The 15,294-nt window shown below is 37.9% G+C and overlaps 1 long non-coding RNA gene across 2 annotated transcripts; it reads right to left on the bottom strand.

Moving 5' to 3' along the window:
• Positions 1-348: 348 nt before the first annotated feature.
• Positions 349-15,049, bottom strand: LOC128805682 (uncharacterized). 2 transcript variants are annotated; one of them, XR_008436517.1, is made up of 4 exons: positions 14,990-15,049; positions 12,364-12,445; positions 8,987-9,124; positions 349-526 (listed from the first exon to the last, which is right to left on the bottom strand). It is a non-coding gene; the product is annotated as an uncharacterized LOC128805682 (long non-coding RNA). The 2 variants fall into 2 exon arrangements; XR_008436518.1 differs by lacking the exon at positions 349-526 and adding an exon at positions 4,592-4,704.
• Positions 15,050-15,294: the final 245 nt, after the last annotated feature.

Here is a 15,294-nt window from a genome sequence, read left to right as displayed (position 1 = left end):
GCATCCAGGCAGAATTGCTTGATGATTTGTGGCATTTATGCTCCTTCCATCTTGGTTTGACATATGAGCCAAAATCTAGGCACACTTCCTGCAGCACATCATTCCGTATATATTTTTTTCCTTTGTTCTTTGCCACTGGAAAGAATAGCAAGTTTATCTTCAACAGAATTTTGCATTATTGTTGCACTCTCCTTACAATTGTCTGTATTTATTGTTTGTGTTTAATCTTTCCTCTGCTGTGTCTTAGAAACACATGCTTGAGAGGTCATCATTTACTCAAGACAATGACAAAATATTTTATTATGTTTTATTTTAGAATTATAGTGAGGAAATGATGCCTCAGTCCACAGGGTTTAGAAGCTCATAAACCAAGGATTATTTAGAGCAGTAGTTGACATGGCAAATTATTTACCTCTGAAGGCTCCAGAATGGATGAGAGATTGTTTTTATCAGTTTATAGTAGGATGGCATCAATCAATGGGAAAAACACACTTCATTGATGAGCAATTACTTAGCAGATCTTTTACTAAAAGACAAAAAGTTACAGGGTGAATGAGAAAAAATAATAGGAAATTTCTTCTCAGGGAGAAGCTTATTTGTGTTGTAAATATTTCAAGTAAAATAAAGCATAGATAGGATGCTGATGTAGACTTACCTGTCATGGGAATAGCTAGCCTTGTCAGAGATAGCTGACCATCAATTACTGAACCACAAAATAACCAGATTCAAAGTCTTTTTTAAGTGTTCTGTACTTTCTCCAACCACAGGCTGTTCAAGATTTGTACAAAAGAACATTCACACAAAGGGTTTGCTAGTGTTACATATTCCTATGCTTGCAGACATTGCTCAATCTGCAAACTTAATTCTGAATAAATTATTTTGAAGTAATCAGTTGCATGCAATCAAGAATAAATCACTGGTTGCATATTTAATTTTCCTGTCGTAGTTCATCTTGGATTATAGATAATCCAAAGATTGAGATACAGTCACATTTCCACCTCAATAGAAGCAAAGACCACTTCACTGCATAACACAAGGGAGAAAAATCCTCTTGCTTTTGTGGAAATTTCACTTATAGTGTAAAAAATGACTCATGACACTTCTCATCCTATGCCTCTACTACAGGGGAAAATTTCTGAATCTAGGAGGAGACTATTAAAAAAAAAAAGTAGTTTTTACACAGTGATTAGAAAAAAAAATATAAGTGAATGATTGACAAAGTGAAATGAGGAAACAGAAGCAAGCAAGAGAAATTTGAAAATTATTTTTTTGCAAAGAGCATTGTTAAATAAAGGAACATATTGCCCAGAGATGTTGTAGAATCTCCGTTCTTGGAGATTTCCAAAGCTGAGGTGGACAAAAGCCCAAGAAACCTGGTCTAAGATTAAAGTTAACCATAAAATGCACAGGAAGTTGGACTAGCTAACCTCTAGAAATCCAACCAATCTGCAATAATTGATGACACTACAGGATATTGTTGCTGAAAGGGGTTGAGGAATACAGATCATATCAGGAAATTCAAACAGGGATTAGACCAATCCATTGACAATATGTCCATTAATAGATAGAAAAGAAAGAGGATGTGCCCTCCAACATCCCCAGTGATCATGGATGCTAGGGATGAACAAAAGAAGCAGTGGATAACAATATGCTCATGATGTCTCTCTAAGCAGCATCTCTTATTTACATAATCAAGGGCTATGTCAAATTTACTTGGCAAATGAGCATTTGGTCTGATCCACAGGACATATATTTTTATCATTAATTCTTCTTACTTATTGGTTGGATACAGCACTACTGCTTCTGTGTCTCTGTCACATTTCCTGGATCCAGGATTTGAATTACAAATGGTGTTCAGTACAGAAGGTGTGAGCATGGAGATACAGACCTTGGCATTCTGATATTTACTGGGGGACAACTGAGCTCTGTATTTTGGGATTAAACTAATTTCTAATTTGTTAAGAGAGTTTTTGATCACACTTCAGAAATCATCTGGGCTATGCCTCAGATCAAGATCAAACCCAGTGTATGCTTTAAACTTTAAAAAAGATTTTTTGTTCTTTGATAGGTTGAGAAAAAATCAAATTAAAATCTTAGGTAGCAAAGAAGTACCTATAAGCATATCTCAGCATATATTTACTAAGAGAAGCCTGTAATAAAATGCTTGTATTTAAACTGGTAGTGGTAGTCAAGCTGACTGAACTATTCAGCAGGCCTGAAATGCTCTCCTTGAGAAGCATTCTTACTTGAGCTGGGATCTAAAGCCTTCACTCTGCAAAAGAGTTTGGTGATACCCAGGTTCCTCCCGCCCTGCTGGAGACATTGTGGTTATCCAAGCTATGAATGCCTCTGGAACTTCTGCTAGGCTAGCATGCAATCTCAGTCCCTCTGGAGTAGTCCCATCTGTCTGTAGCATAATGGCTGACACATGGCTCCTTAGTAAAGGGTAGAGAAAGTTAACACCCTAGGAATCTGCAATCCCCTTTGGTTGTCCACTATGCCACAACTTTGACAACAGCTTTCATTATTGTGCTCTTTTAATGGATTATCTTTTTTTTTTTTTTTTTGCTGGCTGCAGTAGCACTTCACAGAAATAAACCAAAATTATTCATTATATTAGAAAATTCCCTAATCTTCATTAATGTTGATCTCTTTAGTGTTATTTATTGAATGATAAAATTACCATTAGCAGATGGCAAGTGAAGTATATAAAATGCAAATGCCTATAATATCAAGCAAGCATATTTTACTGACAAAATTTCATATAAGTGCACATCATGATTGGTCTTTTTTTTGTGCAAAGAATGGAAGATAATGGGGATCCCTGTCTTAGATTAATTAATCTATTTATTCAACAAAATAAGCTGATGCCACTAGTTAGGTTAACAATATGGAAAGATACGTGATATTGGAGCATATGGGCTGCTGTTAAAATGAACTTTGTTACTCTATTAATAGAACTTTTTCCTTGTGATTCTAAGTTTTAATGGTACAACACCCAAAGCACAAGGTATATTAGATAATAAGGTTGTAAATTGTTTCTCAGTCCTACTCAGAAGCCTCAATAATCCTGTTTTACAGATGAGACTCAGAGCACTGAGATACAGATTCTAAATACCTGAATAATATAGAAAATATTCTTTTTCTGGTCACCAGGGTTCTCCATATTCCCCATGCAGTTTGTTTGAACTTGTACATCAAATTCCCATTGATTTCAGTGGATTTAGACAAGTATCAAATATTCAGAGCTGTAGCCTTTGCAGATTATAATATAAAGTTAATGGGAATCATACAGAGTATCCCCATTGTCTCATTTCCTGATTCAGCAGGTTTAGTCCTTCCTTTACGCATCTAATTCAGCAGAAGCCATCTGAAAAGTCCTGAAAACATCAGGGTAACTGCTCAGTGGGGATACCCCCAAGCACATATTCTTTCTTAATGTACCTGTGAGTGGAAATCTCCCTCATTACAGAGACAAATGAAAAGTGCCTTCTTTGGTGGGAGTAGCAGTAGCAAAACCAATTGCATTTGCTGCATTCTTTGTTTCCTTTCTAATCAGCCCATGATACTACAGCCTTTGCAAACCACAAAGCCATAGGGCACAGAATTATTCCTACTGGCATGAATAGAAATTTCTGATGCAGCCTGGATGTTACAAGCTTGAATTTGCTTAGTTGCACATTGTTTGTGACAAATGAGAGACCAACAATAATGAGGAGATGGGTTATAAATGTTATGATAGAGTTACTGGACTCTTTGCTACATCCATATATTGCATGTCCATGGAAATGAAGGTGTAGGTGAGGAAGAAAAGGGTTTAGTCAGCTAACAGGACAGTAAGAAGAATCAAAACAAATGTTTTCTAGAAAAAAAGTATAGAGTGTTGATGTGTATGGGGGATTTGTACAGTTTTAATGTCAGAGAGTTGTAAGATCAGACATGGATCCCTCTACTTGGTGGATTTAATTTACATTTAAAAATAAAAAAAAAACCTACTGTGATTAAACTATGGCTTCATGTGGCTGTGAGTAGACGTGTCTGGCTGCTGACCATTTCCCTCCAGCTCTCCTAGTGTGGATTGAATCATTTGGAGTTCCAGGTCATAGCCCAGAGGCCACAGAATATGGAAAATACAAGCAACATTGATTTTTTTTCTCAGTAAATGTATATGGGCAGGAAAGGACTATCAACTGTGGAGCAGCATAATTTCTGCTTTCCCCTCAAAGTCATAAATTTGTGACTTGAGCTGCTGGAGAACCAGGGAAGGGGTTTTTGTGCTAGATGATTATAGAAAAGACAGCTGAAAACTAGACTGAGGCTTGGTTGTGATAGAGAGTCATATTAACAGTAAGGTAATTCTTGAGAGAGTAAGGAATTATTAGGAATTACTAGTATTTACTTACAGTTCTACAGATTTTGTTGTATAGCATAGAAGAGTAGCTTTGTTTGCACCAGCTAAACAAAAATTAACTAAATTTGACATAAGTAAGTAAATTAAATCCCTTCTGTCCATTTAGCTGCAACTTATTTCACTTTCAAACACTTGCTACTGATGTTGTTTATTTAATTGAGCAAAAACCACTCTTCTCTCTCAGCAGATTCTGCAGCTGTACCAAACTTACGGGTAGGTAGGTACATACAGAGTAGGTTTGAGAAAACTCTCTGGTTTCACTGGTTTCACTGGCTGTGTCTGCCCTGCAGTTTCTGTTGAATAAATATGCATAATTTACAAAGATTTGCTATTAGATCTCTGGCAACTAGGCTCCTGAATGACTGAACACTCAGTCCAGCTGCTTAGGAGGAATAAAGGGCAGTACCCAACTCCAAAGCTTCAGGATTGAGCAACCAGTGAGGGGCAAGGCTGTATGTGCACAGTCTACTGCAAAACTGTGAGGGCCTACAAAATACAAAATCTAAGTACTGTGTCAGGAAAAATAGCATAAAACTGTAGCTTTTAAGGGCTTTGGTGGAGTGACATTAATGGGGCCAAGAGCACAATTTTGCTCTCTATCTACTGCACAACATTAAAAAGAAAACCAAGTGATAGATACTGTGTCAGGTAAAGCTTTGTGAGTTAAATCACTTCCTGAAAGAAGTGAAATTAAAACCAGATTCTAACAGCTAATCATCATTCTTAATTGTACCATGGAGCCCTAAGAGTGTGACCAGGCCCCTGAAGAACCTCAAAAACTGTATTTCTGAAGTTGTCGAAAATCTAGGGTATTATAATAATGCACAGGTCAGACATAAACTTTATTAACTATGGGTTATGGTGAGCAAACATTCAGCCAGTATCTCCTCCTCTGTTTGCCTCTTCTCTGCAAAGTGATTGCAGTGACTGAGGCTATGTACAGTTTAAGAAAAAATAAAAAACTTACAATTTAAAAAAAAAAAAAAAAAAAAAAAAAAAAAAAAAAAAAGAAAAAAGAAAGGAAAGACAATAATTTCAATATTAACAAAACCAGGTACCCATTCCAGGGAGGGTTGGACTCATTAAGTATCTTACTAAATGCCACAAATAGAAGAAGGAATCAAAGAGTAAGTGATGTGAAAATATGGAGAGCAGAGCCTATAGGAGTAGCAAAGCCACTATTGTCTTTACTCAAAATGAGGAGGTGGAAATTGTCACAAACTGCTAGTATTTAGTCAGCAGGAATGTTCATTTATTTAGGACAAACTTCTTAGCCAGATCAAATTTTAATTAATAATAAAAATTATGCTATCTCAGTGTGACTGAATGTGGACAGGCAGAGAAGCTCTAATGCCACTGAAAGTATTGCAGAGGGCATCTTGGTCAAATACTAAGAGTCACAGACATCTTTTCCTGTTTAGGATAATATTATAGCTGTGTGACTTGTCCTATGACAAGTCAAGGTGAAGGGACACCGGATATACTAGAAGCACAGAGAAGGGAACAAAGTCAAGTCCTGTTCCTGATGATGATGTTCTCATTCACGCACACCTACTTAGTGACAACTGTTTGGTACTGGGTATTCACTCCTTTCCCTCACCCCTCATTGTCTGGGTATTTTCACACTATTAATGATGCTCTGAAATTAATTCAGGCAGCTGACTGACATTTGTCATATACTACTCATTCTTCTCCACCCCAAAATAGTGATGTGCTGTGTTTTGTGTGATATATACTGCTATTTTGATTTGATTCAGGTTTCTTTATTTATACTGAAATGTCTATATGTCTATATCAGAGAAGTAAGGTTGAAGAAATGCAAAATTTAAGGCTAAGAGTCATCATGTCTTGGAAGAGTTCCTTCCACAATTTTTGGACACCATGGTCTAGACCTCCATGACAGTGTGGGAGACTTGTCCTCCTGTGTCCCCTTGTTTTTAACACTGGGTATTTTCTAGCCCCTCATCTCTTCTGAATGTGGCGTTTGGATGACAGTGGGCAGTGGGGCTGTTGCAGGGGTGCTCTGCTAAGAGCTCCCTGAAACGACCCATCTAGCAGGTCTCATTTAAGCTGTGATGAAGGGTGAAGGACAGGGTTGAGCCAAAACACAGGCTTTTTGTACTACTTCAGGGTGTGGGTATTAGATATTTTATGGTACAAGAATTGGAGATTGAATAAAATCATACTTAAATCCCCAAAGTCACTATAATCAATTTTCTAGTCTTCTCTTGCCTATGTTACCTTATTTAAGGACAGTCTCACTTCTACATGAAATTGCTTTGCAAACTATATATCAGCAGTAAGTGAGAAAATATTCTGAATAAAATCTCTAAGATTTTGAAGGCCAGGATATAACGGTTCTTCTAGTCAAAATGAGAAATCTGTATCTTGTATTTCAAAACTGGTTTCCCATTGTATTCCTTGAGGGGGAGCTCCAGTTAATGAAAAGGACACAAGGTGAAATCCACTGAAAAAAAACACCCAACTCTACAAAGTAAAGGAATATTTTCTAAAGATGCTAATAAGCCAATCAAAGGAACGAATCTCTCACTCCTTTGTAACAGGTTTAATGTTCTAGCTGTTACACTGCTTTTCTAGGTGCCCCCTTTCAATTAGTACACAGTAAAGATTTGTAATCAAGATTTCTGTGCCATCTTCAGGGGAATACAACATTCTCCTGTACCTGCAGCTCATGCTCCTTGTGTGCACAGAATTTCTCAGCCTCTCCCAGCCCAGACTGCATGTACTACTTTTCAATGAGCTCTCAGGTACTCTCTGGGGAATAATAGTTTTCACTAAGTTAGATGTTTTAAAAAAATATTTTATGATATGCAAAGATGATGAGTTCTTCATCCCAACGTTTGAGGAAAAGGTAAAAAAGTGCTACAAATTCTGTATGGAGTACTAACCCCAGTTGTTTTGAATGTAGAATGAACTGCATTTTAAACTGCAGGTTCAGAGGTTCTCATAGTAAGGTAGAATCTTCCAGCTGTAATTTTTTTTCCTGAACATGTTTCTCTTTTATTGAAACAGATTGCCTTCTTCCCCCTCTGTGCCACTTCCCCCCCACCCCCTCCCCCTTAGGTTTGTTTTGTTTTTCTACTTAGAGATTCATTTTAACATGGAATTATAATTGCACTCTATGAGTGAACAGCTACATGATTAAAACCTTACTGCCTTTGAAATGCAAATAGATTGCCCTTGCAAGTGTGCCTGGGCATCAGTTTTGCCTATTATGCTTAGGAACAGGCTAAGTTGCTAAACATTGAGACCTCAAGGATCCCTGTTCTTGTTATCCTGTATTTCAAAATGCCAAAAAATCCCAGTATTTGGATAAGAAAGACATGAACCAACATACCATTGATTTGCCTCTATATCCTCTGCAATACAACAAAACCAGCAACTACTTAAATAATTTTATGGCCTTTGTTAGTTATGTAGTTTCTGTAATGTTGTTTTAGGCAGGCCTTAGGCATCAATGACCTTCTGTACAGCTGGAAAGAAAGGAATCTTTACTTCTGTAAGATATAACTATTTCTACATAAATAAAAGCAAGAAGATTGACTTACTTTATTATAATCTCAATTTGCTTCCATATACAAGCATAAGGGAGTTGTGCAGTGATAAGGCAGCCATTAGTCTAAAGACGAACTTTACCATCATTCTTCCATTGTGCAGCACGTGGACAACACAGGCCCAGTTCCCTGTGACTGAGGGAAGCTTTCTCTCAAAGGGCAAAGAGAGGTTGTAGGGCTGGAATGGGCCAGGCTTTCAGGATGACTTGGCATTGTAAATCTTGCCTCTTAGGCAAGTGTGCACAAAATGAGGAGCAAAAGAAAAGGAAGATGCACATTGGCTCATTTGCTGATCAAAAGTTACATGTAGCTGGGATGGTAGCTTTTAGTTTCTACTGGATTAATGGAGCTCACGGCTGACCAAGCTGCTCCCTACTACAACAAGAATTTCATCTCTGGACACTGCTGCAGTTCACTCCAAGGCATCACCTCCTGCCAGCCATTGCTCAGCTGGAACAGGAGCTACTGCCTGAGGGAGAGCTTATCATCTTCTGCTGCAGTGGTGGCAATGGTCAATGTTGAGGTCCTGAAAGTGCTTTGAATACAGCCACTTCCTTTCAGAAAGTGACTCCTGGTGACAGTCAATGCTGTCAGCTGTACCTCTGCAGCTAAGGCATACACTCTGAGTGTGGGGGATTATTGGCAGTGTTAACAAGAGGAGAGGAAGCATGACATTAATTGAACTTAAGGCCTTGGAGACAGATTTCTATAGATTTTATAGGTCCATTCTGTTCTGGAACTGTCTCAGCTTGGTGCTTTGTGTTGAGTATAAACAGAAGAATGTTTCTACTCCTTCTTTGTGACTCAGTAAAAGCGTTGATGCTCATGATCTGGTACAAATCTGGTACAGTACATATTCTGGTATGTACCAGTTTTTCAGCACAGGATGGCTCCCTCAAGGGATTCTTGGTTTTTCATCTCCAAAGCATCTCCTTTCATTAGCTCTGCCATCTGTTTTATATTAAACTAGTCTTAATTATGATGATGACTCTGGTATTACCTGTGATCATGGCCAACAGACAGTCTCATTCTTGGAATGTGGGAGAAGACTGAGACCTCCTTACTTCATCTCTTAGGGAACATAAAGTGGCCAAGTTACAGCTAGCAGTAGTGAAGGAAGAATATATTTGGCTTAGACCTGAAAAAAAAAAAAGGCTGAGTGTTTTATTTGTTTATGTGACATACATTTTATCTTAAGCATATTGTAGCTTTTCTGTATGCTTTATACCCTGGTATTATACATATATATACATATACCAATATATACCAATATATACCAGTAAAGGAGGTGTCTGGAGACTGCTTGTTGCCACAAATCATTTCCTTGCCATAAGGAGTTCTAGCAGCATGGACTATGGTAAGGCAGTGCTCTAGACTAAGACCTATCCCTGATTAGATTATTGATAGAGTAATATACTTACATAGATGGAGTAGCCATGGCACTAAACAGGTTTCTTTCCTTGTGACAAATTCTTGATACACTTATTGTTATATCAACACCCTTATTTAAATAAAGTATTATAGAACCCCAGTCTTATTCTTTAGACTTCTAGAATTGAAATAAAATTCAGTATAAATATATAATGGTTTATTATTTCCTTAAACTGCATTTAAAAGGTGTTTAGTCTGTATTGGCTGCTTTTCACCTTTTTCTGATATGATGTTTTATGTTTTCTGCCCTCTATGTCCCACAAGGATGGGGTGTTGCTTTTAAAAAATATATTCTCCTAAAGCTGCTGCTCTTCTACATTCATCAGTACTTCCTGGCATCAGTTATTTCCCTGACAAATAACTCAGAAATGATGAATTACATGGCCAGATTCCTCTGTAACTAATGTCTTAAGTAGATGAGTGATGCATCTCTTGAAGACTTCATTATCAGTAACCTAAACTTTTTTGTGTTCCTCATCCATGAAGCAACAAGACTCTTCATTTGACTACTGAGCTGTAAAAAAGGCCAAGTTAGTCTCCTTCAGCCTCAAAATCCTGAATGTGTTTTGTGCAGATTGTTGGAAAATTAACATGAGCTTCATTGGAAGTATTCAGCTTTGATGAAAGATCTTGACAACCATGCCCTTGGGAGCAGTTATACAGGGCCTGCTTAGGACATTTCTTTCCACAACTATATCAAAAGGAAAAAGTCTCCTGACAATACTCCCTAAGTAAAAACATGAAATTATTCTGTGATGACAGCTTCACATAGAGGTCTTGCAATGCAAAGCTGGATCTAGTCTGGACCTGGTGGTCTGCAGTGAAGGCTGGAGGATAGAATAGCATGTTAATGCTAAGTGTTCACACTGGTAGGGCTGGTTGCAGCTTTCAGAAATCTGTGAGTTTTTGTACTACAGTACATATGTAGCATGGACAAGATTTTGACTTCATTTCCTTGGTTCTGTATAATTACACCTTTATAACCCCACCAATGAGACCTCTGAGCACCTTCAGTCCCAAAGTGCCAAATGTACCTAGGATCTGTCCCTGCCTCCTTGTATTTCACTGACTTTGATGCAAAATGTCCCTGTGAACAGTTCCCACTTTGCAGTTAGCAAAAATCTCTGGACCATGAATTCCTGTATGTATGAATAATGCAGTAATAATAAAAATTGATAAACAATAAACCTAGAAACTGGGAATCTAGAATAATTTGCAAACAAACATAAATTAAACAGAAACAAAAGGAAGCAAATGCAGCTGAAATTTTCCTTATCTCTGTAGATGTATGGTTCATTAGGCATACTGTCCAAATAAATTTTAAATGTGTAAATATGAAAAATGTAAATATCTCTTTTTATTTTAAATATAAATGTATATTGTTTCTGTGGATTAGTAATTTCTTCATGAAAGTATGCACTGGTCCCATCACAAAAGGATTCTAAAAAATATTTGAGCTGTTTTTCCTTGTCTTATGACTACTGCCAATCTTCAGATTTAGCTATTAGCATCATGCTCAAATATCAGAGAATCACATAATCACTTTGGTTGCAAAACACTTCTGAGATAATCAAGTCAAATTTATGACCAAACACCACCATGTCAACTAGACCATGGCCACCTAGTGCCACATTCCTTAAACACCTCCAGGGACAGTGATTCCACCACCTCCCTGACAGCCCATTCCAATGTCTACTCACCTTTTCTATGAAGAAAGTCTTCCTAATGTCCAGCCTAAACCTTTCCTGATGCAGCTTGATGCAATGTCCTCTTGTCCTGTCCCTTGTTACCTTAGGAGAAGATACCCACCTCCAACTGGCTACAACCTCCTTTCAGAGAGTTTTAGGAAGTAATAAGGTCACCCCTGATCCTCCTTTTCTCCAAGCTAAACACCCCCAGCTCCCTCAGCTCCTTCTCACAGGACTTGTGCTCCAGACCCTTCACCAGCTTCATTGCCCTTCTCTGGACTTGCTCCAGCACCTTGATGTCCTTCTTGTAGTGAGGGACCCAGAACTGAACACAAGATTCAAAGTGTAGCCTCACCAGTGCTGAGTAGTGGGGGAAAATCTCTTCTCTAGTCCTGCTGATGACAATATTCTTGACACAGGCCTGGATGCTATTGGCTTTCTTGGCCATCTGGGCACACTGCTGGCTCATGTTCAGCCAGCTGTTGACATTCCCAGGTCCTTTTCCACAGGGCAGCATTCCAGCCACTCTTCCCTCAGCCTGTAGAACTGCTTGGAGTTGTGTAGGACCTAGAATTTTGTCTTGTTGAACCTCATGCTGTTGGTCTTGATCCATCAATCCAGCCTGCCCATATCTCTCTGCACAGCCTTTCTACCATCCAGCATCCCAACCCAAGTCAGTGTCCTCTCTGAATTTGCTAATGGTAGACTCAATCCTCTCATCCAGATCATCAATAAAGATATTGAAGAGGACTGGGCTGATCTCTGGGAGACACCACTGGGATGGATGTAACTGGATGCTGTACCATTCATCATCTACATCAGAGATGGATCATTATCTCTTTCCTAGTCCTTTTGTAAAGTATAAATTATCCTGTGTATTTCTTTTGTGGTGACACTTTCTGACCTAATGTGACATGTTGGCATTCCAATCACGTCTGTTTGACCTTGTGAACTTTTCAGTTTATATTTCACCAGCTGATTCCAATTAATTTACACAAACGAGCTTTCTGTTACTGATTTATCAACCAGTTTCTTGAAGAAAAAAACCCTATCTATAGATTCACACAGGAATGAATGCACACACTCTTGTGGACACACACAGACACATACACACAATTTAATTGAGGAGGCAAGGCATACTTCACTTTCAATTCATTCAACACACTCTCACTGCTTCTATGAGTAGCTCAAGATTTTGACAGAGGCAATGGTTTGAATTTCAGGGACTGCACATGTAAGTTGTTTTGCACATAATTACCTAATGCAGTAAGGGTGCAGAACAGGTGCCTTCTCTCATTTGGCATCTGCTACCTCATCAGACTGACGTTCAGCTACTGAACCTGGAAGACATTTTGCATTTTGGTAAAAGTCCAGCAACTCTAAATGTCAAAGGAAAAAAAAATATAAAACATATTTATGATTTTTTTTTTCTGTAACACTAACACAGATTTTTGTAGCCACCAACTTCTCTGATTATGTGCCTAATTTATTAGCTCCTTACTGCTGTACATTGTCAGGCTCAGATGTTAATGAATTTACCTGGTATAACCTCTACACAGCATAGAAACTTGATTCCCACTTTGTTGAGAAGAAACTGAGACGTAAGTGACCTGCCAAAGGTCATACAGGGAGAGTGAGGCAGAGCCAGAAATTCAACCTATAGTGCCTGACTTTTCAGAGAGAGCTTTAATAGTAAGATGAGCTTTTCTTTTTTTCATATCATGTATCTTTTTTAAAAGACAGTGATTTCTAGGTGGAATATCTAAAGTTTGAAACATAAATCTGCATTTATGAGTTCTTTCATAAATATTTGCTTTCCAGCTATTTCTTCATCTGCTGACTTGATGCTTCTTTTGAGATTTTTGTTGATATTTTCTCTACATTGTAAAATATATTCCTGAAAGTGGCAATACCACTTGTAAAAATAATCTTCATAAGTTTTACTTTGCAATTTATAAACTGGCATGAATATCAGTTTCTTGGAACAGTTAGTTTTTTAACCTTAAATAGGCAAACACATATGAATATTCATAGAAGTAATATTGTTGTAAAAATCTTATAGTATATAAATACCAGAAAAATTTCTTCCACTTTTCTTCCAACTCATTGCTCTTTACAACCATTGTAAAACTTTGTTATGCAGTCACTGAAGTTTTATTATGCTGTCTATATCCTTTCGATCTACTGAAGATTAATGGAAGTCAACTGCCTTATTACCTTTCTGAGACATGATTATGCTTCATTCAGGAAGGTTGGCTACTTTTAAATCAAGACATTTTCCTTTTTTGAAGTGTTCCCATCTGACCTCTAAGAAATGGTAGCTAATGCTTTACTGAAAAATAAGTTGGTCTAATTGTTCTATAATCTCTGTAATACTCTCAGGATCTTGTCTTAATTATGACATTAAACTGGTCCATTCTCAGTCATCAGAAGTCTCTGTTGAATGTTGATTCAGAGGTCTCTTTTAAAAAAAACTACCACTAAAATTTTCATCAGATAGTTACTACAGTTGCCTTTAGAAACCTTGTCCGTGACAGAACATGCCCTTATTCCCGGCTCATTTTACTGTAATAGAATGTTTGAGGTTTTAAAGTGTTATTCTCTATGAACAGGAGACCCTGTCACATCAATCAGCTTTCAGCCAGATTTGAAAGCAAAGGATTTGAAAAGGATATGAAGACTAGATCAGCCTCTCCCCTCTTGTCCTGCTTTGTCCTGCAGTTATTGTAACATTGTAGAGAAATTCACTATACTCTTGGCTATTTAGTGCTATTCACAGCAGTCAACAGGGCTGTCAAACAAACCACTTTGTTGCGCTCTGTGGATATGTTCTGAGGCTTCTTCATTAAATAGATGATCTTGTTCTCCTAGAGCATGTGCACTTTTTTCTTTCCCCTAGAAATTTCAATCCAGTACAAACAATTTTGACTCATCCATGATATAAGGATCTTGGCTGTTGATGTGGGGGTTCCTGATATTCAGCATCTTAATTGAAGCTGTTGAACCTAAGCCAGCTGAGCTGCCATCAGTTTGGAAATCCTAGCCTTGCCAGCCTAACTGCTGTGCATAATGGAATAGCTCATAGGCTGAAGACATTTGCAAAAGAACAGAAATATAGCAGCCCCCAGACAGCTATGAAAACTACCCTGCATCCTTATAACTCATCCTGCAGATGATACAGAAGGGACTTGCTCAGTATCACATAACAAAGTTGGAAGGAGGGATGGTGAAACTGAAGGAGATATAATCTAAATGGTCTTGACACTGATGGAGCAATTCCGCATAGAAGTTGATCCTGATCTTTTTTCTGTGCCAAGTTCAATAAACCAGTGATGTATTTTTGGTCAAAATAACAATAAAATACAATCATTGGATAGCAGTAGCTGACTTTCTGATTATTCATTCTTTCCCCAATTTTTATGCTATCTGGAAATAGCTGGGGAAAGACTTTTATGAACATGAGTGTTGATAAAATATTAAATATCTCTGAGCCATTGAACTTTTGGGGTTTAAAAATGAAATTAATTATTAAATAGTTGTGTATTTAAGATATCATATGAAAAAGATGCACCACAGGAGTTATGTTCAATTTGATGAGCTTTACAGCAGAAATACCCTTGGACAAAATGATGAGCTACAGTGCTACTCATAATATATATGTATAGACTCTGGCCTTTGAATAGAAAACGGACACCTCTGCTTCTGAGTGAAGAGCAGAGAGGTCTCCCACCAGCTCTGTTGGATAATCCAGCTCTTACATTCTCATTATTATAATTATTATTGCTTTTGTTGTTTTTATTCTTAGAATTACAGCTACATTAGTTCTTCAGAATCAGGGCTATGTGCCTTTGTAACAGCTTAAAGTGATCTAGCTATGAACCCACCTTAACAGCACTTTCAAAGCAGAGAAACAAGAGGCAAAGTCTATTCCAGAGACACCCGTGTTCAGCTTGGCCACAGTTACCCTTTCTATGAAATCCTGATTGTGAGGTCTGCATGTGTCCAAGAGTCCAGATTCCAAAAGCTGAGGAAATTCAAACCTAAGTATCCAGCTGCTGTGGAAGGTGCTTTTTTGGTCTTTCTGTAAGAGGTAGGCTGAGGTCAAGATTGCTTGGAAATTGCTGAGAACAGGGTAGAAAGCCCAGCTCTCACATCAGCACTCAGCTGATGTGGAGCAGATCCTTTGAAA

The sequence above is a fragment of the Vidua macroura genome, chromosome 3, assembly GCF_024509145.1.
Source record: "Vidua macroura isolate BioBank_ID:100142 chromosome 3, ASM2450914v1, whole genome shotgun sequence".
In the NCBI taxonomy this organism is placed as follows: Eukaryota; Metazoa; Chordata; class Aves; order Passeriformes; family Viduidae; genus Vidua; species Vidua macroura.
Note: the sequence above shows the minus strand (reverse complement) of the source record. Positions and strands in the feature narration are given on the sequence as shown.